The sequence below is a fragment of the Castanea sativa genome, chromosome 9 (assembly GCF_040712315.1).
Source record: "Castanea sativa cultivar Marrone di Chiusa Pesio chromosome 9, ASM4071231v1".
NCBI lineage: Eukaryota > Viridiplantae > Streptophyta > Magnoliopsida > Fagales > Fagaceae > Castanea > Castanea sativa.
In genome coordinates, this window is record NC_134021.1 from 32,753,357 (window position 1) to 32,779,569 (window position 26,213).

The 26,213-nt window shown below is 36.2% G+C and overlaps 1 pseudogene; it reads right to left on the reverse strand.

Annotated features, from left to right (window-relative positions):
• LOC142609059 (G-type lectin S-receptor-like serine/threonine-protein kinase RKS1) lies at positions 1–25,981 on the reverse strand (annotated as a pseudogene).
• Between the last annotated feature and the right edge of the window lie 232 nt (positions 25,982–26,213).

Sequence of the window (26,213 nt, forward strand, 5' to 3'; positions counted from 1 at the left end):
TCAATGACCATCAATTTTAGAAAGTGTTATTTCATTTATAGAATTAGATGCTGCACTAGTTGATCGGTTTGTACTATTGTAAGTACCCATCAAAATAAATGCAGGTCATTTTGGAGAAGGAAGATGAGTGTCATTACCCAACATTAAAACAATAGTTGACATGGTTGGCCGGTCTGTTGCATGTTCTTGCACACACGAAAGTCCAATTTGAATGCATCTCGAAACTTCATTAGCAGGGTATGTTTCATCTAGTAACGGGTCGACTATTTTCGTGGAATTGTCTTCTCTCCATAGGTCCCAAACCTGAGACAAGATATTAATCATATTAGGTTAAAAAATATAGGCTTAATTTTGTAGTCATTGTTTGCACATGTACTTATATGTCCAATCAAATTTGAGGAAGGGCCATCATGATGGTAAGTACTGTTCTTCTTACCAGTAACGATCTCTAATAGCAATACCCCAAAGCTATATATATATATATATATTTCAGACTTTATTGAAAATAGTCCTTGCATTGCATACTCAACTGACATATAACCATTGTCATAGCACAATGAAAATGAAGATATTGAACCCCAACATAAAATGATCAAAAATAGGCCTTTGGGCACTAACATACATGTAAAATTTGAAGCAACACAATATGAAAATGAATTGCAAAGATATCCTTAATATATTTTTTTTCTTACAAAGGCTTGTAGTTTGTACTCTCCTTAGATGTAAAAAAGGTAGTCAAGTAATCGGTTAAAAAATTATATCTTTATTTTCTACCATACTTACTATGTTCCAACAACGCAATTTGTATTAGCTTCAATTTGGTCCCCTCCAACAATTCTAGCCATACCTAAATCTAAAATTTTTGGATTCAATGCATTGTCAAGTAGAACATTGTTGGCCTTTAAATCTCTATGGATAATTCTTAATCTTGAATCTTGATGAAGATATAAGATCCCTCGAGCAATTCCGCAAATAATCACAAATCGCCTTCGCCAATCTAAACATGACCTTTTTGTTTCATCTAAATGATGAAATGAGAACTTGGATTGAATTGCATTACATATGTGCTTTTTTACATTCGTATAAAATCTTGCTACTTGGAACTAATATGTTTGTAATGGGAGGATCGTTTTCTAGTGAGGATGGGTGAGGTTCAGGTGAAAAAGAAGACATACCTAAAATGAAAGAGTCCAAGCTTTTATTTGGCAAGTACTCATAGATCAACATCTTCTCTTCTTTGTGAATGCAACAACCTAAAATTCACACAAGGTTTCTATGTTGGAGTTTAGCAATTAGTGCAACTTTTGTTTTGAATTGTTCTGTTCCTTGTCCAGAGCATTTTGATAGTCTTTTTACTGCTGTTTCCATTCCATTTTGTAGCAAACCCTGCAATTAAAGTCCAAATATCATTTTGTCATTTCGCAAAATTGTTGAAAGAAACTCAACTTGGTGAATTATTTAGGGAAGCCCAATTGCACACCACAAATTCTTACTCAATGAGTACCCGTAAACATTCATGATGGAATTTCTGATGCATAAACACACTTGAAATTAAATTATGCAAATTATGGGACTTTTTCAATGAGACTACCTTATAAACAGGGCCAAAACCACCTTGGTCAAGCTTGTTAGCATTAGAGAAGTTATCTGCAGCTGCAATAATGGTTCTTAGATCAAATAATGGCAAATTTGAATTTCTTCTAGTTCCATTGAGGTCCCTTCTACTTGGAAAGTCTTCAAAGTATGGTAAAGTGGAGTCAGCACTATATGAATATGTGCTATGCCTATTCTTTGTCATAAAACAAGTAATTAATAATGCTAGTAACCATATTTGTCCAATTAGGAATTCTCACACAAAAGCCTAATTTAATAAAACTAAGAAACACACTAAAATAAAAGAATGAAATAGAGGAAAATAAGAGGAAAAATTGAAGCTTACATTTTCTATTTATCATTGATAGGAAATCCCATTTGGTTAAAATGCACTTTTCTAAGAGATAAGTGCTTATGGGAGATGAAAGTTCCTCAGGCCCGTTGATGGTGTTGGAGAAAATCTTAAAATGTCAGGGAATTGGATGGGCTATTCCTCAAGCTTTTAGTTGAAAGGGTGAAAAAATTATCCATGTGGCATGATAATTGACACCCTGAAGGTGTTTAGATCCCCAACGTTGCCCAAATGGTGGTGTATGATACTACAATTTCTAAGTTTGCAAAAGTATCCAGTATTATGAAAGAAATGCAATAGCCTTGGAAACCTATTAGATCAAAAGACACTACCTACAAGCTTATTTTCATCAATTAAAATTAGCTAAGACAACTCAATGTACCGGATTTCATCTAAATATGGAAAAGTCACATGGATTTCAACCTGAAGTGAAATAAGAAACAAGAAGGATACAATTGAATGGTGGAAAGTGGCATGGTCCAAAGCAGCTGCTTCTAAGCGTTCCCTAATACTCTGTCTTTGGCTGGCAGTGAAGGACGGATTGCAATTTAGAATAGAATTAAATAAGAAACATGCATGTCTCAATGAATGGTAGAAACTGTTATGGTCTAAAGCAGCTTTTCCCAACAAGTCCTTCATATTTTGGCTAGCAATGAAGGACAGGTTGCCCTCCCAAGAAAGGCTTGTAAAATGGGGCACAGTGGTGCTCATGTATGTTTTCTGTAGAAGTCAAATGGAATTTGTGACCATGTTGTCTTCAAGTGTTCTTTCTTATGAATTTAACATTTGTGTAAGAAGCATTTGAAAATTTATACCATCTTTGGATCCAAAGAAATGATTATGAGTATAATAACAAAATATATCAAGTTCTTTTTCATTTTTCTTTCATCAACTTGTATGCTTGAAAAATAAATCAAGTTCCATCCCATTTTATTCAATTTTTCATGATCTATGAATTCTGCCTATTCTTTTATAAATCTTGAAACATAGTGTTGGGGTAATCTTAGGAGCATTTGTTCACTGGCCTTAGAAATATAGAAATAGGTTTTTTTTTTTAATTCTCTAAACTTCCTTGCCTTTCTTCTTCTTCATCACAAAACAATACACAACTGGGACTACAAGAAGAAAAATTACAGCAACAGATACTCCCAGAATTGCCAGCATCCTCTTTTTTTTGAGTAAGACCATTTTTCTAAGCATATTGAGCTGAGTAAAAAAAAATCAAATAACATCATAAATTTGAGAAGTTGATTGAACATAAATAGTTATTATTAATGCAATTTTACAGGAAAATGAGAGTAGGGATGAAACAATGGGTTTAAGGAGAACATATGATTTTATTTTATTTTTTTAAAGGAGAAAATGTGATTCTCTTTTTGAGGTCCATCATATCAAAAGAACAAAACAAAAAAAGCAAACATGTTCTCAAAACAATGTCAAGTGCCATATGTGATTCTTTTTTTTTTTTTTAGGCTGAAAATATGTTAGAAGAAGAAACAAAAAACAAAAATTGCAAACCTAGCAACAATGTCAAACAACAAGAGTGTTTCTTATTAATATATGTAGAATCATAATTCAAATCTTCCCTCCCCGTGATTGTAACAATAAAAAAAAGTCGAATAAAACAGTATTACATAGTGGGAGGACCAACTACTAGTGATGAATATAATTGTAGTAATCTTGTGTTATTAGGTGTATACAACTCTTAAATAATTTTTACTTCTTTACACATTGTTTGAGTTTTGAACTATTATGAAATAGATAAGGTAGACATTGTGAAAATTTTGATATTTTGAGATAATTTAACAAAACCATATATAAATTCTTTCCCATATGGAACATAATACTCATTTAGATTTGTACTATATAATTTGAAACGGATATGTTTTAAATGGAGAAAACCATTTTTCAATATTTTGACCTAAATAAAGTAAATACCATAGGGAAAATTATATGTTGGATTAGTATTCTGTATAAACTTCGGACTAAAATAATACAATAGACATGAATATTCACTAACAGTCTATTTGTTTTGAAATAAAACAAATATGATTTTTATGCATTTAGTATGGCAAATAATTTTTTTCAAGCAAACAACCAAGATTAGGCAACTACCACTTAAGCAGTGTCTTTGGTCACTAGAATGGTTGCTTTGGTTATTGAACCTCTGACACGCTGCTTCAGTGGCCAGACTACTAGCATTTGCTGCTAGAGTAATGGCTTTGGCCACCAGAATGTTGGCACCGGTTGCTGGAGCAATGGATCCAACCATTGAAGTACTGACATCGTTTGCCGAGCTCACCAGACTGTTGACCTAGCCACCAAATGGGATGTATTTTCTTAAAAAAAATTTCTAAAATTTTAAAGATAAAAGATGTAAGAGTACCTAATACAAAAGCATCCACACATGTAAAGTTGTGATTTACAACTATTTTGTGTTGGCTTTAATTATGTGCCAAATTTGATTGTAATTTTATTCAATCTTTTGTACCCTGTATTTTATGTGGGATTTATTTGTAAGGATTATGTGAGAGAGAGAGAGTGTGAAGACTCAAGGCATCTTTTGAAGACTAAAGGAGTTTTCGCGGGTAGCTCGGGCCTAGCCATCCCGCAAAGTAAGGCATGTGCCTTGCACATGACTAGAATGCGAAGAGTCATGACAGATGGTGATAGCTGGTTTTCGCAAGTGTCTCATGGATAAGGCCTTCCCGCGAGATACTCGCGAAACAATCTGTTTTGCTATTTTTTCCTATCTGCTCCACTACATCCTCATACATACTATATATACCATCATTACCCACATATTGAGTAGAGAGCTTTTCAGAAGAGAAAACCCTAGCCTCAAACCGTTGAGAGTGTGAGATTGTCATACCCACAATTCTCTACACCATCCATTATGGTTTTCCTCTACTCCTACCTCTCTATTTTCAAATCCTTGAGAGGTTAATAGCCCAAACACTTACCACACCCATACTGAGTGTCTAGTGAGGTTTTGGTGCTGCTGGGAAGCATTGGGAGAGGCTAAGCTTTGGCAGATGCAATTGGACGCATTGCGGGATCTGGAAAGCTAGACAAGACACGGTTCCGAGAAGCCTTGTTGGAGTAGGAGCTTGAAGGGCTTAGGTGCATTGGGTAGACTATGCTTGGAGGGTCTTTTGCTATTCGTGTATCCTAACTTATTGTCTAGTGGATCGATTTACCGCTTTAAGGGCGGCAGAGAGGTTTTTCGCCTAGTTTTTCGGTTTCTTCTTCGATAACATATCGGCATGTTAACTTGTGTTTGCATCTCTCTTCCCTACTCTTTTAGCTTTCATTTTACTGTTGTGATTTGTTGAATATGGCTTAAAGTAGTTGTATTGTTTGTTCGCTCGCATTTACTCTATTCCGCACTTAGTTTTAGTTAGAGTAAAATCAACTGAGCCTTAATTTTAATTTTGGAGTCTAAACAGCTCTTGTGTTTTTAACACAAATTCGAGCTTTCAATTGGTATCAGAGCAGGGGCACTTGTTTTGGTTTCATTACCTAAGTGCGGTCCAAGACCCTTTTTGTGATGGATCGGTCATAATCTCTCAATGCTCCACCATACTTTGATGGGAGCAACTACGCTTTTTGGAAAGTCCATATGAGGGCATTTCTTTATTCTATAGATGAGTCTGTATGGGATTCCGTTGAGAATGGGTATGTTAGACCCACAACAGCCAAGTCCAAATGGGACAAGGCAGAACTTACTTTGGCAAATGCAAATAGCAAAGCAATTAACGCTATCTTTTGTGGTGCGTCTACTGATGAATTTCGCTGGATATCGCATGTGAAGACTGTAGGATTAAACATGGTTTGTATCTCATACAAAACATACGCAGAGAAAATTTAACGGATCTACTTCATTCACAATCGATAACATACACTATGTAAGTTTCAGAATTCAAGAACAAGAAAGCGTAACTTGGTGTGGTGAATTTCAAAACAGAGATCGAAAGCACTTGGGAATATTTTTTATCTTCACTCCAATTCCACTTTACGCCCAAGATGTGTGGTCTCTTAATCAGTTTACAAAGGGGGAATGTCAAAGTGTCTAACACTCACATACACACCACTTCTTAATGATGTTCTTGTAATTCTCTACAGAAAATTCTGTATGTTTCTCCATTTATATCTAATTGATTTGATAGGCCAAAAACGTATTGACCCCTTATGATGAATTAAGTTGATTAATTGGCCAAGTTATTAATTAATCAAATTAACATGTAAAGCAAGTGGTAGCACAAACAAATCACCAATTAAACTAAAGTATGCAGCGGAAAATAAATGACACGGTGATTTGTTTACGAATATGGAAAACCTACACGGCAAAAACCCCATCGGGTGAATTTAAGGTAACCACTCCCGAAATTCCACTATTATCACAACAAGCTGTTACAAGTAAAGGAATCCCAAGCACCTTAACAACCTACAGTTGAACCCTTACCCTAATACCCAATTGGACTTGTTCTGTAGTGACAATTTCTCCTTTCACTGCACAGCTCCCAAGTACGTGACTAACCAATTGTCGGATCCCAGTACGTAACTTCAATCACCAACTAGAGAAGATTGTTGGCTACAAAATTCTTCAATTCATTCACACGATGAAAATCAAGAAGATGCTTGGTTACAAAATCCTACGGTGCAAAGACACAACAACTTCTTTACAAGAGAGATGAACTAGGGCAAGAACTTTGTCTCAAGTTACAATTTACATGAATAAGGATTTCTCAATGCTTGTGCAACTTGCCACACTTTGACGACCATTAAAATGATCCTTTTATATGTCTAGGGTTAGGAGAAAAGAAGGCCCAAAGGCACATACACGGATTGGAATCAAAACAGAAGTCAGAATCTGTTTTTCTTAAATCTTGACAGCTAAAGGTGTCGAGCAGCTGTCGAGCCTCGAGGCTAAAACAGCTTCTTAAAGCTCGATAGATGCACTTCTCGAGCTTTAATAAATAGCACTTCTAAGCTTGTTTCTTGGACAGACTTAATGACTTCAACACTTGATCTTGAAACACAGTTTCTTGAAGTATAAAACTCATCCTAATTCTATCCAATTACAAGTAAATTGCGTTTTGACAAAGGATTAGCCAATTACATAAATAATGAATGACATATGTTCTAAACAAGTGAAACACATATGTCCTAACAATCTCCCCCTTTGTCAATCCGTGACAAAACCATAAACAACAAATGAACATATGAGAGAAGTCATAAATCACTCAATTCATATACACTTGTTGAATACAATAAAATCTATCTTAACACAAACTCTTGAAAATTTTTGCAAGAAGAGAGCTTATGACAAGTAGACTTTGACAATCTGTATTTCTGAAACACTTTAAACAAAACTCATCAAGGCATCTTAATGTGAAACAGAGCTAATAGATTGCATACAAATAAAGAATCATATGTATAAAGAGAAAAAAGAAACAACACATGTAAAGATAGGTGAAAGAAACATACAGCATCACATATATAACAAAGATGAGCACAATGTATGTAATAATGGTCACAAGACCTAGGTACAGGAAGAAAACTGTATCTAAAATGGAGAAAAGAAAAAGATACAAGTAATCCTCACTACATCCCTCAACACTCAACACTCCCCATATAAAAAAAAAATCCTATACAAACTCTTCCCCTAAGTATGACTACTCTCATAACCCAAAACTATTCTCCCTTTTTGTCACGAGTGACAAATGGTAGAGTGTCAAGTAAATGTCTCATCGGTAGAGCTAGTATCTCCATCATTAGCATTCGAAGCATCATCGCCATCACCATCATCATCCCCAGACTCGGAAGCCACAGGAGGTGGTAGAGGAGAAACCTCGGGAGCAAAACCACCCATGGTCGCTTGTCGCCTAGCAATGTGACCAACACGAACATTCACCTGATACAACTCTGTAGAGAGCATATCCAGGTGAGCATCCATGCGCTGAAGCTGCGCCATGATGTCTTCTAGTGACACATCGCTCATAGAAGAAGAGGGAGCGGGTGAAGCACAAGCAGATCTGGATGGAGCGGAATAGGAGGAAGGAGCTGCTGAACTTGTCTGATGCGACCTAAGTTGTGCCTTACTATGTTTTACGGTAGCGGCGTCTATGGCAACCATGACAGAAAAAGGGTCGGAGATAGTAAAAGGGGTAGAAAGATGGCGTAAAATCCTCGTGATAGCGGAAGGAAAGATGAGCTTATTACGGGTAGCCGTATCCTTGTACACATCTATGATAGAAAAGATGAAATATGAAGGAAAGTCAATGGTAAGATCCTCAATAAGAGACAACAGAAATCGAGCACGAGGCTTTGTGATAGAGTTGTAATGAGAGAGAGGATATAAGACAAAAGTCATCACCATGTTTAAGAAACGAGGACCTTTAGCAAAAGGTCGACATGAAGTAAACTGGTGCTCACCCCAATCAGAAGGGCACTCACAGAAAGCGGTGATCATCTCATCTTTGGACACAGTCCGCAGACGCTCACAGCCAGGGTAGTCAGGATGCGCAACCCTCGGAACATGAAGCACATCAGATACCAACTTCGGTGTGATGACTATGCGCGTACCTCGAACGCGAGTGAGAAAGAGAGGTACAGAATAATCAAATTCATGCATGTTGGAGTAAAACTCTTGGATTAGTACGGAAGGACAAGTGACCGGGACGTCACACAGTGACTCCCATTCCCGTTTGTGAGAGACATCGGGAAGGTCAGTGTCGGTAAAGTTTGCTAGAACAACTTGGCATTCTGAATGAACACCTTATTTGGAAAAGTTCTTTGAGAAGTCCTGAAGGGCTTTCTCATCACGAAACAGAACAGAAAGAGGAGTGGAATCAGAAGATGAAGAGGCTCTAGAACGAAGAGGGTTTTGGGTCGGAATAGACTTACGTTTTGGTGCCATAGACACTACTAACGTAAACAAAAAAAGAGGGGGAAGAAAGAAACACTCAGAAAAGTTCCAACACAATTCAAATATAACAAGTATATTGAATAGATAGAACGTATGCATGGAGAATGCATGGACATGTGACATGCAATATGAAAAACATCATAGGCTCAGTCCAATCTAATCCTACCAGCATACAAGCATTTTGCACACATCTAAATGCATGAAAAGACAGTTAGAATGCTAATGTGATGCAATGCATGGAGTTTTTAAGATCAAATCATCAAAACCCGTCCCAAAAATTTTAACACAAACTCATCAATTTTGAAAAACCCCAAAATTTTTCAAAGACCCCAAAACCTAGGTTTTAAAAACATGAAATGTATGTAGAATGAGGGATAAGAAGCTTACCAAGTGAAGAAAAACTTGAAGAAGCTTGAAGAAACCTTAGGAAAAGGATTTGGAGTGTGAGAGAGATGTTTGGAAGATGAAAAGACAGTTCTATTGAGAGAGAGACCGAGAGAAATGAAGAACTGAATCGCACAAAACCTTTATATAGAACCTCAGTAAATCCTGACAGATACAGGTATCGAGAGGTGTCAAGGTAGGTGTCGAGAAATACAACGTCGATAGATCCAGCTATTGAGAAGGTGTTGAGGAACACGACAGGACACGAGAACAGATGCTCGATCGATCCACTAGGTGTTGAGAAGCTATCGAGAGGACAGAAGGTTGCTCGATCGATCCAGAAGGTGTCGAGAAGCTATCGAGATTGCGATAAGAAAAAGCTGAGAAGCTCGACAGACAGACAGGTGTTAAGGAGGTGTCGAGAAGGCGTCGAGCTAACTTTTCAAAACAGTTTTTCAAGAAGGGAAAAACACAAACATGAATGCAATCACGCATGCAACTCAACCAATGAACCAATCAACATATTAGACTCTCAAAATCATCTCTCAACAACAATCTTAAGTCCATGGAACAAAAACAAACACACTCACACACTAAACAAGTCTAACCGATTTTATATTTAAAAAATAAGTCAAGACAGTTTAGTGAGTATACGTCAACACATGTAAACCTTGTGATGGCCAAATCACATTGTACCTGCACATGTATCAAAAATAGCAAACAATATTGCATGTTGTAAGTGAAAACATCGTAAGATTGCATAAATGTCTCTATGTTATGATGATTTGAGATATGAGAAAATCACTTAAATTCACACACAATCATAACTGTTTGATGGGGACTATCACCTTCAAGGTACATCCTATAACTCTCACATCTCCTAGAAAACACGCTTGCAATCATATTTAAGGCATTTTTGATCTTTTTGCTTTTATTTTCTTTGCATATTTTCTTTTTATTAAGCAAATCATGCATGGGTATACGAAGGAGAGAAAAGAAATACCCAATTATGTTAAACTTTTGACATTGCACTTTTGCTATGCCGAAGCATATAGATGTTATTTACATTGCACTTTTGCTATGCCGAAGTATACAGATGTCATATCATGATTGGCGGGTAACAGTGGTGAGATGATTATTTATGCTTTTCTCTTAGGATTTTCTAGTCCTACCTGTCAAAAAGAGTGATATGAGTATTAAGTACAAGAGATCACTTAACCTTATTCATCACAAACAAAGAGCCACAAAGCTCACTTGCTTAGTTGTGTATAGAGATGCTCATCTAAGCTACAAGAGATACAAAGTTTAGAAAACTTTGTTTCAATGGCCATTTTAAAGTTCACAAGAACCGATGTACATAAACACACACTGTTTTTGTATTTTTCAATTTTTTTTATTTTTTTTTGTTTATTTGAAAAATAAAACAAAACAAAAATTGAAAACACACAAACAAAAACATGTTTAACAAAGCAAATAATGCATGAAACTAGACTGACTCAAAACATTTAAGCAAAACACACAAGTAATGCAAAAACAAAAACAAGAAGGGGAGAGAGAGAAGAAGTGACTAAATCACTTGGAACCCTTTTCCTTCCACACCTTGGAAGAACCTTTCCTTTTAGCAAACCCTTGAATTGGTGATGAGGGGGAAGAGTTGAAACTGTTCAAGTTCGAAAAAAACATGAGGGCTTTAAGAAGATCTCCAAGAGGAGCAAAAGAGGTTTGAAGTTGATTTTGGTTCCTAGATGCTATCATGCCATTGCTCTGTTGAGTGGCTAACCACTTATAGCAATTTGTTTGAGTATGACCAGCAATACCACAATGATGATAGAGATGCAGCTTCTTCTGTTTAGGCTTTTGAGAGTTACCCTTCTTAATCCTAGGGGTTTTGGTTTTCTTCTTCTCAAACTTAGGGGGTGCACCTAAAATGGACTTACCCTTGTCTAGGTTCTCACTTGCTAATTCAGTTTTATCATCATTGTTCTCAATTTTAATATTATTAGCAGGAGGAACAAAAATAGTAGTACTAGCAGAAGCAATGTTAGAGGAAGAGAATTCATACCCCAATCCTGTTCGATTAGAAGCAGATTTCTGAATGCTGAGCATCTCATCCAGCTTCGCACTTGATGCCCCTCCAATTGAGCTCTAACTTGAAATAGCTCCACTTCAAGCTTCTTGATTTTCTCAGCCAAGAAATTGTTCTCAAATCTCAGTGCTCCAATAGTTTGATTTGTTTCATCAAACTTTGTGGAAAGTTCCTCAAGGTTAAGTTCCACATCACTGAGCTTCTTAGTGGCTAGCCTATAGAGTTTCTCATGTTTCTCAGAGAGCTTGTATAGTTTCTCATAGTATGTATAGATATCATCTTGATCATCCATCTTTTCAAACTTGGATTCCACCAATTCCTCTTCTTCATCCATATCTTCAACAATCCCTTCAGTAGGATTGACAATGGCAGTGAAGGCATTCAAAATTCTGTCATCCTCATTGTCGAAATCATCATCAAGCTCAGTGTCGCTCAAAGTAGCAGCTAGTGTCTTGCTCTTCCCAATGCTCTTGAGATATGTGGGACATTCCTGTTTCATATGACCAAAGCCTTGACATCTGAAGCACTTGGGTCCTGTAGGAACAGTATACTGACTGCCATCTCTAGCATCCTTCTTCCTTTTATCTTGACTCTTGAATTAAGAGGAGCTAGATTGCCTACGGTCCTTGTCGAAGCCCTTTCCATTGGCATTTTTCATGAATTTTTTGAATTGCCTGGTGATGTAGGACTTCATCTTAGAGTCTTCATCGTCTGATGACTCATCTGCCTCATTGCTCTTGGCCTTTAGTACCATGCTTTTACCTTCACCCGACTTGCCAATTCTTGTTAACCCTAACTAGTAGGTTTGCAGATTACCAACCAGCTCAGTCAAAGGAATCTTGTCAATATCCTTTGATTCCTCTATTGACGTGATCTAGGCATGGGATCTCTCGGGTAGAGATCTGAGCACCTTCCTCACAATCTTGGGTTTAGGAATGGTTTTCCCAAGATTGAAGGCTGAGTTTACTATGTCCTTGAGCTTGGCATAGAACCCATCGAACGACTCATCCTCCTCCATCTTAATTTCTTCGAAGCTAGTAGTGAGCCTCTATAGCTTCGAGTCTTTGACAACCTTTGTTCCCTCATAGGTTGTCTAAAGGATAGTCCATGCTTCTTTTACAGTTTCCGGGGGAGGATATCTTCTTGAATTCCTCATTAGTGACTGCACTGAATAAGGCATTCAATGCTCTGCTGTTGAAGTTTGCCACCTTGACCTTAGCTTCATCCCAATCGGCCGGCGCTTCTTTAGGCTTGGTCTAGCCTATCTCCACAGTTTGCCACACCTTCTCATCTAGAAACTGCAAGAAGGCTCTCATGCGTACTTTCTAGTATGCATAGTTAGTACCATCAAACAATGGAAGTATAATAAGAGACAGACCTCTATCCATGACAAACAAGGGTCAATGGATCACACACAAAGATTAAACCCTAATCAGAATGTGCCTGCTCTGATACCACTTGATAGGCCAAAAACGTATTGACCCTTTATGATAAATTAAGTTGATTAATTGGCTAAGTTATTAATTAATCAAATTAACATGCAAAGCACGTGGTAGCATAAACAAATCACCAATTAAACTAAAGTATGCAGCAGAAAATAAATGACACGGTGATTTGTTTATGAATGGGAAAAACCTACAAGGCAAAAAACCCCATCGAGTGAATTTAAGGTCACCACTCCCGAATTCCACTATTATCACAACAAGCAGTTACAAGTAAAGGAATCCCAAGTACCTTACCAACCTATAGTTGAACCCTTACCCAATACCCAATGGGACTTGTTTTATAGTGACAAATTCTCTTTTCGATGCACGGCTCCCAAGTACGTGATTAACCAATTGCTCGGATCCCAGTACGTGACTTCAATCACCAACTAGAGAAGATTGTTGGCTGTAAAGTTCTTCAATTCATCCACATGATGAAGATCAAGAAGATGCTTGGTTACAAAACCCTACGGTGCAAAGACACAACAACTTCTTCACAAGAGAGATGAACTAGGGCAAGAACTTTGTGCAACTTGCCACACTTTGACGGCCCTTAAAATGATCCTTTTATATGTCTAGGGTTAGGAGAAAAGAAGGCCCAAAGACACATCCATGGATTGGAATCAAAACAGAACTCAGAATCTGTTTTTCTTAAATCTCAACAGCTAAAGGTGTCGAGGTGCTGTCGAGCAGTTGTCGAGCCTCGGGGCCAAAACAGCTTCGTAAAGCTCGATAGATGCAGTTGTCGAGCCAGCTGTCAAGCTTTAATAAAGAGCACTTCTAAGCTTGTTTCTTGGACAAACTTGATGACTTCAACACTTGATCTTGAAACACAGTTTCTTGAAGTATAAAACTCATCCTAATTCTACCCAATTACAAGTAAAGTGCATTTTGACAAAGGATTAGCCAATTACATACATAATGAATGACATGTGTTCCAAGCAAGTGAAACACATATGTCCTAATATGATTATCTAATTGGCCTGGCCTTTTGGGCCTTTCCAATTGGGTTTAAGTGTGTGGCTTGGAGTGGGACCAAAAGGGACCAACAAGACACTAGCTCCAATGGGTCTTGGCCTTTTTTGTCAAATCTTGACAAGTTCAAAATTAGCATTAATTATATTTAATACCACTATATAAATATAATTGCATTCTAGGCCTTATTTATAAATTATATCCCAAGACTTTATTGTACATGCAACCCCTTCATAAAATATTCGTAGTAATACAAAGTCATGAATATAGATTACCACTTTGTAAATTACTACATCTTATCCTTGAGTACCCGATTTAATCCTTTAAAGTTATTCAACATATATATTTATAAAATCCAATCTCATAAATATAAACTTTAGTAACTTCTTACCAAAGTGGTTAGGCCTAACTCTCTGAATAACTGAACCTATTAAACTTATCTCAAGTGAATTTTTTATATCTCTGTTAAGAGACTATGAATTCCATCTTGAGAATACATGTTCCATCAACACTAAATGTGGCTGCCCAACATATTGAGGTTTTGACCGTTACCTTAGATCTCACTCCTGATATATCAAAGTAACCTACATTTCATGATTAGGTCCATTATCCTCTTAGAATTAAGAGTTCATGCAAATAGAAGTCGTGAGATTTATTATTCGATCGATAGTCATTAGGAGAATAATAAATCTCACAGTGGTCCAGTTTAATATGTCTTAACTCTTAAAACGAATTAACAAATTAACACATAAACTAGAAGTCTCCACTTCCATGATCAAGACAAATTATCTTAGTTGATATGTTATATTCTTCGCAGATGAAACACCCAATTTCATCACCGACTACGAACTAAAATTCTAAATTTACAAAGAACTTGTGACTTATATCTTCTGTGACTAAATCACATAAATCACATACTATGCATCTCATGGACTGTATAATAATATCCGAATATTCATGTTACCATTATTTTAGATTATAATAAAATAATTTTATTAATCATAACATTAAGTCATACAAAATGTCATACATAATAACATACATAACATCATACAATAGGATTTAAGGGTACTAATCCTAACAATCTCCCACTTGCCCTAAAGACTATTGTGCACTAATCTAACTCCTATCTCCTCCAAAGAAAGTACCACATCTCCTCGAGCAACAATGTCTCGAATGATGTGGTACTTTCTTTCTATGTGCTTTACTTTCTTGTGATTCCTTGGATTCTTGGATTGTGCAACCGCTCCACTATTGTCACAAAATAATGTAATAGGAACTTACTCAATTCTCACAACACCAAGATCAGAAAGGAATTTCTTGAGCCAAACAGCCTCTTTTGCCACCTCACAAGCAGCAACATATTCGACTTCTATAGTAAAGTCAGCAATACAAGATTGCTTAACACTCCTCTAACTTATGGCTTCACCTCCCAAGGTGAAAACACTACCCGACATCGATTTTTTTGAAATCTAGATTCGACTGAAAATCTAAATCTGTATAGCCAATGAGAATTAAATCCTCACAACGGTAAACAAGCATATAATCTCTCGTTCTCCTAAGATACTTGAGAATATGCTTTACAGCTTGCCAATGTTTTGGTCCTGGATTTGATTGATATTGGTTGACCATGCCAATTGAATAACAAATTTCTGATCTTGTACAAAGCATGACATACATGAGACTTCCTACTGCAGAAGTATAAGAAACTTGTCTCATCATGTTTTCTTTCTCTTGAGTCTTAAGCCTTTGGTCAGTAGACAGAGGAACTCCATGTCTAAAAGGAAGTAATTATTTGTTGGAGTTTTGCATGCTAAACCGTTCTAGAACCTTATCTATATATCCAACTTGTGACAAACCTAACATCCTATTCTTTCGATCTCGCCAAAGCTTGAACCCTATAATATAGTTAGCTTCACCCAAGTCCTTCATATCAAATTGGCTAGACAACCAAACCTTTACTGATGACATGACCCCTACATCATTCCCAATGAGTAGAATATCATCAACATAAAGTACTAGGAACATTACTACTTTATCTTGATGTCTTTTGTACACACATGATTCATCAAGATTTTGTTCAAAATCAAATGACTTGATTATTTGATCAAATCTGATGTTTCATGACCTAGATGCTTGCTTAAGTCCATAAATGGACCTTTTCAACTTGCATACCATATGCTCTTGAGTCTTTGCTATGAAACCTTCCGGTTGCAACATGTAAATTTCTTCTTCAAGATTGTCATTAAGAAATGCAATCTTGACATCCATTTTTCAAATCTCATAATTGTAATGAGCAGCAATGGATAAGAAAATTTTGATAGATTTAAGCATTGTTACTAGTGAAAAGGTTTCTTCATAATCAATACCTTCTTTTTGTGTATACCCTTTCGCCACTAGCCTTTCTTTAAAGGTTTCAACCTTTCCATATATCCCTCTCTTTCTCTTGTAAACTCATTTGCAACCAATAAGTTTAATGCTGTTAGGCGCTTCTACAAGATCCCAAGCTTGATTGGAATACATAGAATCTAGTTTTGATTTCATAGCTTGAACCCAATGATGTGCATCTATATCATCCATTGCTTCATCATAAGTGTAAGGATCAAATTCAGCCTCTTCTGAGATAGCTTCATAAGTTTCTCCCAAACCTCTTGTGGTGTATCTAATACAGTCACATCATCCCTAGTTTTATCCAATGATTGTTGATTTACAGATTCATTCATTTTAGCCAATACAACTCTACTTCTAGGAGTAAAATTATTCATGTAGTCATTTTCCAAAAATTTAGCATTTGTACTAACAAAAAATTTGTTATCATTTCGACTATAGAATAAATAACCCCTTGTTTCTTTGGGATAACCCAGAAGCAAACACACTTCTAATTTTGGTTTCAATTTATCAGGCTTCCCTTTTAACACATGTGTTGGACAACCCCAAATGTGGAGATATTTCATGCTAGGCTTACGCCCACTCCATAATTCCATGGGTGTTTTGGGAACAGATTTTGATGGAACTAAATTCAATAGATGCATTGTTGTATCTACGGCATACCCCCAAAAAGAAATTGGTAAAGTTGAGTAACTCATCATAGACCTAACCATTTCCAAAAGAGTCATATTCCTTTTCTCCGCTACACCATTTTGTTGAGGAGTTTTAGGTGCTGTTAATTAGGATACAATCTCATTTTAAATAAGATAATCCTTGAAATCACCAAGAAGGTATTTTCCACCTCGATCAGATCGAATGACCTTTATGCGTTTACCTAATTGATTCTCAACTTCAGCCCTAAACTCTTTGAACTTTTCAAAGGCTTCAAACTTCTGTCTCATTAGGTATACATAACCATATCTTGAGTAATCATCCGTAAAAGTGATGAAGTACTCATAACCTCCTTTTGCTTAGGTTGACATAGGACCATATACATCTGTATGAACTAATTCAAGCAACTCTTGGGCTCTTCTACCTTTTGCATTAAAAGGTCGTTTGGTCATCTTACCTTTCAAACAAGATCTGCAAACTGGAAATCTATCAAAGTTCATAGGCTGTAAAAGTCCATCTTTGATTAGTCTTTGAATCCTATTTGAATTAATATGACCCAAACGTAAGTGCCACAGATATGCATCACTAGTAGAAAGAAATTTTCTCTTTAATGATTTTACATGAAAGCTACTATCTAATTCAGAATTATGTAATTCATGCTTATCAAAAATTAAAATATAATGACCATCCACAATATTGCCAGAACAAATAAACATTTTATCCTTCCTTGGAAGCAAGTAAATTATAAACACTATGATTGATTGAGAACTATTCTCATTATTAGTGTTATCATGATAACTCTTATCAAACACTAATAATATACCATTTTTTCCTTTAGCCTCTAAGTAATAATAACATAGCTCCAAAGGGAGGTTAACATTAAACTTAGTCTAGTGTACACCATTGACTGAATTTTTATGTGAGTCATTGAGTAACTCCATGGTAGCGTGGTCGTTCTTAATGTAAAAACATATATTATCCATCATTAAGAAGTTTAACATGTAGTACCATGAATCAAACACCCTCCAAAGGGAGCAAGACATACACACCAAGGCAAGGTGCTTAATCATACTACTATAAACCGTCAATGGAGGCCGTGAGATGCAACCCTTGTATTTCTCTCCCATTAGATGTTTTAAAATAAAGGTTTTTATTTGGAAATCATGTGTAATCTAATCACACATAGCCTTGCAATTTTAAAACTTGGAAACACTTAGAAAATTTCAAAATTTCCTTCTTTCGATCGATCGAATTTGTCACTCGATCGGTCGAAAAAATTAAAGAATTCGAACCTGATTGTCTGCCTTGCTCGATTGGTCGAAAAAATTAAATTCAATCGATCAACTAGCAATCAGGTATCAATCGAATCAAGCAGAATGGCCACCAATTCACTTGATTGGTCCAAAGCAATTTTCGATTTATCAAAACTTGTGAACTTCAAATTTCCAAAATTTTTCCTGAAGCGTTGTCAATGGTTTTTCATAAACAAACAACCATCATATGAATATAAGAGACAGAGATTGATATCTAAACTGATTTCCATTGATATTAAAGCCTTAAAGTTCAATTTAACTTACTTAAATTCAAATTTAAACAACATCATAACATCAATATAAGTTTTTATCAAACCATAGTTCCAATCACCATGCAGAAAATCAATCAAATAACTTTCTAACATCATGAAACTATCATTCTTGATTCTAAAACTCACAAAACATGTTATACAAAATGGAAATTGAAGACCACTCTAATACCAATTGTAGGATTAAACATGATTTATATCTCATACAAAATATACGCAGTGGAAATTTAACGGATCTACTTCATTCACAATCGATAACATGCACTATGTAAGTTTCAGAATTCAAGAACAAGAGAGCGTACCTTGGTGTGGTGAATTTCAAAACAAAGATCGGAAGCACTTGGGAATACTTTTGATCTTCACTCCAATTCCACTTTACACCCAAGATGTGTGGTCTCTCAATCAGTTTACAAAGGGAGAATGTCAAAGTGTCTAACACTTACATACACACCACTTCTCAATGATGTTCTTGTAATTCTCTACAGAAAATTATGTATGTTTCTCCCTTTGTATCTAACGGATTATCTAATTGGACTAGCCTTTTGGGCCTTTCCAATTGGGCTTAAGTGTGTGGCTTGAAATGAGACCAAAAGGGACCAACGAGACACTAGCTCCAATGGGTCTTGGGCTTTTCTATCAACTCTTGACAAGTCCAAAGTTAGCATTAATTATATTTAATACCACTATATAAATATAATTGCATTCTAGGCCTTATTTATAAATTATATCCCAAGACTTTATTGTACATGCAGCTCATTCATAAAATATTCATAGTAATACAAAGTCATGAATATAGACTGCCACTTTGTAAATTACTACATCTTATCCTTGAGTACCCAGTTTAATCCTTTAAAGTTATTCAACATATATATTTATGAAATCTAATCTCATAAATATATACTTTAGTAACTTCTTACCAAAGTAGTTAGGCCTAACTCTCTGAATAACTGAACCCATTAAATTATCTCAAGGGAATATTTTATATCTCCATTAAAAGATTATGAATTCCATCTTGAGAATGCATGTTCCATCAACACTAAATGCGGCTACCTAACATACTGAGGTTTTGACCATTACTTTAGATCTCACTCCTGCTATATCAAAGTAACCTACATTTCATGATCAGGTCCATTATCCTCTCAAGATTAAGAGTTCCTGCAAATAGAAGTCGTGAGATTTATTATTCAATTGACAGTCATTAAGAGAATAATAAATCTCACAGTGGTCCACTTTAATATGTCTTAACTCTTAAAACAAATCAACACATCAACTAGAAGTCTCCACTTCTATGATTAAGACAAATCATCTTAGTTGATATGTTATAGTCTTCACAGATGAAACGCCCAATTTCATCATCGACTACGAACTAAAATTCTAAGTTTACAAAGAACTTGTGACTTATATCTTCTGTGACTAAATTACATAAATCACATATTATGCATCTCATGGACTATATAATAATGTCTGGGTATTCATGTTACCATTATTTTAGATTATAATAAAACAACTTTATTAATCACAACATTAAGTCATATATAATGTCATACATAATAACATACATAACATCATACAATAGGATTTAAGAGCACTAATCCTAACACAGACTGCCAAGGAAGCTTGGACGATTCTTGAGACTACCTACAAAGGTACTAAGAAAGTTAAGGACACAAAACTCCAAATGTTTACCACTCGATTTGAAGAGCTTAAGATAAGTGACGTCGAGTCATTTGATTTATTCTATAGGAAGCTCAATGAAATCGTGATTGCCAAGCTCAATCTCGGTGAAAAGATTCAAGATACTAAGGTGGTGAGAAAGATCTTGAGGTCCTTACCGGAGAGCTACCATGCGAAGGTTACTGCTATAAAAGAAAGTAAAGATTTGGATGAGATCACGATTTAAGAGCTAATTGGATCTCTCCAAACATATGAGCTTGGACTGCCTTCTCACAAGTCAAGCAAATCACTTGCACTAAAAACCATCAATGAGAGAATGGACGACTCTTCCGAAGAAGATGATGTGTAGAAAGAAGTAGCATTTCTTGCAAAGAACTTCCGAAAATTTCTAAAGATGAAAAACAGTGGGAAGTCTTTAAGCAAAGGAAAATTCTCATCATCCAAAGGTGGTAGAAAGGAGTTTAAGAAGAAAGATGGGAAGGACTCTAAATCCCCCCGAGGAGTTGTGCGCTTTGAATGCAACAGCTATGGACACATCAAGAAAGAATGTCCCAACTACTTGAGAGGGAAGGGTAAGGTGTTTGCCACTACTCTTAGCGACTCCAAAAGCTTAAATTCAAACACGGAAGAAGAGTGTGATAGTGACAGGAACTATAGGGCTTTTATGACAATTACTTCCTTTGAATCTAAGGATGATTTGAGCAATTTGGTAAATGAACTTGGTGAGCATTTCGAGGGTGAGGAAGTTGAAGAACAGGAAGATGAAGATGTATGCCAAAATGAAGGAGAGAGTAACCTTCAAGAAGCATATGCTTCTTTGCTAGAAGATTGAAGAAGAGCATAAATGTACTCTTATGCAGTTTAAAGAGGCAAAATGTGAAGTAGAAGGCCTCAAGGGAGAGCTAGTTGAAGCTTACTCTAAGATCAAGTTTCCTGAGCTTGAAATAATCCAAGCTAATGTCAAGGGTTAGCAAATCTCCACCAAGAAACTTAACAGTGTGTTGTCCTCACAAAAATCTTCACATGACAAGACCGGTTTGGGTTATACCGGAGAAGGAAGCTCCAGCAGCGAACCGAAGAAGGAAGTGAGGTTCGCATCAGCCAAGAGTGTTAAGAAACTCAAAGAAGTGACGCCTGAGACTGAGACCCTGGCTGCTAAGAAAAGAACCATTGGAATAAGACCAAAAAATAAAGGAAAGTCACTACCCAAAAATCAAAGGGGGCTTTAAGTGAAGTATGTGTGTCATCATTGTGGTGTTCAAGGGCACACAAAACCTAACTATTTCAAGCTTCTGTTAGGATTAGTGCCTTTAAATCCTATTATATGATGTTATGTATGTTATTATTTATGACATTATGTATGACTTAATGTTGTGTTTAATAAAGTTGTTTTATTATTATCTAAAATAATGGTAACATGAATATGAGACACTATCATATAGTCCATGAGATGCATTGTATGTGATTTAGTCACAAAAGATGTAAATCACAAGTTCCTTGTAAACTCAAAATGTAGTTCGTAGTCGGTGATGAAATTGGGTATTTCATTTGTGAAGACTATAACTTATCAACTAAGATGATTTGTCTTGATCATGGAAATATAAATTTCTAGTTGGTATGTTGATATGTTTTAAGAGTTTAGACATATTAAACTGGACCGTTGTGAGTTTTATTATTCTCCTAACAACTATTAATTGGATAATAAACTCACGACTTATATTTGCATGAACTCTTAATCCTGAGAGAATAATGGACTTGATCATGAGGTGTAGGTTGCTTTGATATATCAGGAGTGAGATCTTGAGTAATGGTCAAAACCTCCGTATGTTGGGCAGCCACATTTAATGTTGATGAAACATATATTCTCAAGATAGAATTCATAGTCTCTTAACGGAGATATAAAATATTACCTTGAGATAAGTTTAATGGATCACTTGTTCAGAGAGTTAGGCCTAACCACTCTAGTAAAAAGTTACTAAAGTATATATTTATGAAATTGGATTTCATAATTATATGTTGAATAACTCTAAAGAATTAAACCAGGTATTCAAGGATAAGATATAGTAATTTACAAAGTGGCAGTCTACATTCATGACTTTGTATTACTACGAATATTTTATGAAGGGATTGCATGTATAATAAAGTCTTGGGATATAATTTATAAATAAGACATAGAGTGCAACTATATTTATATAGTGGTATTAAATATAGTTAATGATAACTTTGGACTTGTCAAGAGTTGACAGAAAAGCCCAAGACCCATTGGAGCTAGTGTCTTATTGGTCCCTTTTGGTATCAATCCAAGCCACACACTAAAGCCCAATTGGAAAGGCCCAAAAGGCTAGTTCAATTAGATAATCAGTTATAAGGAGAGAAACATATAGAATTTTAATGTATGAAAAAAAGAATTTTGTAAGAACACATTTATGAAATGGTGTGTATGTGAGAGTAAGACACTCTATCATTCTCTCTTTGAAACTGATTGAGAGACCACACATCTTGGGCGTAAAGTGGAATTGGAGTGAAGATTAAAAATGTTCCCGAGTACTCCAATCTTTGGTTTTGAATTTCATCGCACCAAGGTACACTCTCTTGTTATATATTCTAAAACTTACATATTACATGTTAAAAATTTTAAATGAAGTAGATCCTTTTATTTTCCGTTGTGTACATGCATATTTCCATCAGCTTCATGCACTCAAGAAGGCTGACTCCATGCGTGGTCAAGAAAGTTCAAAGAAGAGATCAAAGGGAACACAATCTAAGGGAGAAAATGAAGGACATCTCATTGGAGACGTCGTGGAAATGTTGAAGAACATCTCTCTATGCCTTGCTAACTTCACCCCGAGATTGGAAAGCTATGTTGGTCGTGCACCTCCATCCAAGACTCTCACCCAAAACACTCGAAAAGTGTGGGTGAAGAAGAGTACCCATGCATGATTTTTCTTCTATGCCCATGATTTAATTCTTTCAATGTTTAGGGTCATAGGTTCATGCATCATGTCATGCAAAATCTTCTTGTGTTATTACTTCCGATTTATAGCATGTTTCTTTTGCTAGCTGTTTTTTGTTTTTGTTTTTTGTTGATCTTATTTTTCTTGTTATTTTTTTGAGTGTGCTGAAAAATTCAAAAACTCATAAAAAATTGAAAAATCTCCAAAAATTTTGATCGCATGTGTTGTGTATATCACATGTGAGTTTGGCCTAGTACCTTCGTATTAATGGCGTGATGCATTTACGAGCTTAGCTTGTTTTGTATACACATCTATCTTTATGGAAAAATCTTGAAATCTATGCGTGATTGTTGTAAATCGATCTTCAAGCTTGTCATGAATGATTAGTCAATAGTCTTGTTGGTCTCGATACATGCATAGACTTGTACCTATATCTTTTCCCATGTTTTTATATTTTTGCTTAAAGAGCTCATAAAATGTCAAATCTTGAAAGAGATATTGAGCTACAAAAGCCGTCACACATACTAGTATTTGACTAGAAAAAAGGGAAAACGACTTGTATTGAAATGTATGGTGCCTCAAAAAGCCAAAAGCTTATTCACAAAGTTGAAATATCAAAAATTTTAGCCATCGACACGTGTAAAGTTGTGATTTACAACTATTTTGTGTTGACTTTAATTCCGTACTAAATTTAATTGTAATTTTATTCAATCTTTTATACCCTGTATTTTATGTGGGATTTATTTGTAAGGGTTGTGTGTGAGAGAGAGACTGTGAAGACTCAAGACATCTTTTGAAGACTAAAGGAGTTTTCGCGGGTAGCTCGCGACTAGCCATCCAGTGAAGTGAGGCATGTGCCCTGCACATGACTGGAATGCGAAAAGTCATGAGAGATGGTGACAGTTGGTTTTCGCAAGTGTCTCGCTGGTAAGGCCTTCCCGCGAGATACCCACAAAATAGTCTGTTTTGCTATTTTGTCCTATCTGCTCCACTACATTCTCATATACACTATATATACCATCATTACCCACATATTGAGTAGAGATATTTTTGAAGAGAAAACCCTAGCCTCAAACCCTTGAGAGTGTGAGATTGTCATACCCACAATTCTCTACACCATTCATTGTGGTTTTCCTCTACTCCTACCTCTCAATTTCCAAATCCTTGAGAGGTTGATAGCCCAAACACTTACCACACCCATACTGAGTGTCCATTAAGGTTTTGGTGCTGCTGGGAAGCATTAGGAGAAGCCAAGCTTTGGCAGATGCAATCGGGCGCATTGAGGGATTCGGAAAGCTAGATAAGACATGGTTCCGAGAAGCCTTATTAGAGTAAGAGCTTGGAGTGTCTTTTGCTATTCGTGTATCCCAACTTATTGTCTAGTGGATCAATTTACCACTTGGAGTGCAGCAGAGAGGTTTTTCGCCTAGCTCTTCGGTTTCCTCTTCGATAACACATCGGCGTGTTATCTTGTGTTTGCATTTCTCTTCCCTACTCTTTCAACTTTCATTTTACTGCTGTGATTTGTTGAATATGGCTTAAAGTAGTTGTATTGTTTGTTCGCTCGCATTTACTCTATTCCACACTTAGTTTAAGTTAAAGTAAAATCAATCGAGATGTAATTTTAATTTTGGGGTCTAAACAGCTTTTGTGTTTTTAACACAAATCTAAGCTTTCAACGTATGTATAAATCTTGTCCTAGATCAGGATATGTTCTTGCATCCACCAAGTCCCCTTGCCATGTCAAGCAACCAATCCCTCCCTCACTCTCATTTGCACTTGCGTAAGCCATACAAGAACAATTCCTCAAACACTTTTGCTCACACTCTTTGATACTCAAACTCATGTCCGTATGTGCTATTGAAGTATCTGACACCTTGATATGTGCCAACTTCACGAACCCTTCTCTCTTGTAGCACATGGACACTCCTTGCTTTTTCCTCACGCAATCACGAGATGACTTGAGTCACAATAACTATTTGGACTGCAATTCAAATACTTATCGCATAATGCTTGTGGGGCGGACCAATATTCAACCCATCTAGTCTCCTGCCATAAGGACCGTTGCACAATTCCTGATTCATCGACCATCGTTTTAGGAAAAACTTTGGGGTCAGCCAAATTTGAAAATATACTGTACATAATGGTGGTTTCATCTTGATTATTCACAAAGCTAACATTGAATAATTTTGATGTCACTTCGAATACACCGCTCCATCTTGGGCTAGTCCAAGATCCAGCACAATATAATAGAGTCTGACCCATGTATACGCATGCCTGAGGATACCTAGTTGGAACCATTTGATATGAGTAGTTGCCAATTCCTGGGTCACCTTTGGACTTCCAAGATGTAAGGAATCAGTTTAACCTGGTCCACTGGTCTAGCCCAAGTTTCATAAACAGAAGCAGAGTATTGGTGGGATAATCAAAACTTTGCCATGTAACATGTTGGCTGTCTTGTTGAACCAAAACAAGATTTCCTATATCTAAGAGCTTAGCCATAGAATTATTTGTGCATGAGACTGAAAAAGAAACATTGGTGGACCAAATAGGAGTGGTTTGGTTTTGGGTGTGGAGTACAAGGTTTCCCTTACCGTTGATGGAGAGGACTCCGGAGGTATTATTGAGAGGAGTGTCTCTGTTTGCAACCCGCACAATGGTTTTTTTTTTTTTGTGATTTGATTATACCAAATTCCAATGTAGCAGTGACTGGAATTGCTAGGCTAAAAAACCTAGTAGCGGTGACTGGAACTGCCAAGGCTGAAAAACCAAAGTGCAAAGGTTTTCTGGTATGAGAGTAGAAGTTAACCATCACCATCCTTGAGGGGTTGGTTTGGTGTTATGGTGTCAAGGGAAGTGCAAATTGGGCAAACAAGAAGAAGGGAGAGAAGAAGCAATGATGTATTCCCTTTAGCAGGATTCATCATTTTTTCTAATGAAGAGTACAGTAATAAGACTTGTGGCTGACTGGCTAGTATAGACAATAGAGAGCTTGATAGCAGTATATAAAAAAAAAAAAACAGTTGTTCTTCTTTTAAAAATAAAGTTAAATGAGTTAGTCGATGTATGCAAGCTGTTGTCCACTTGTCAACACACTCAATCACGTCTACCTTTTTTTTTTTTTTTTTTTTCACTAAAGTGATAGAAATCATGTTTCCT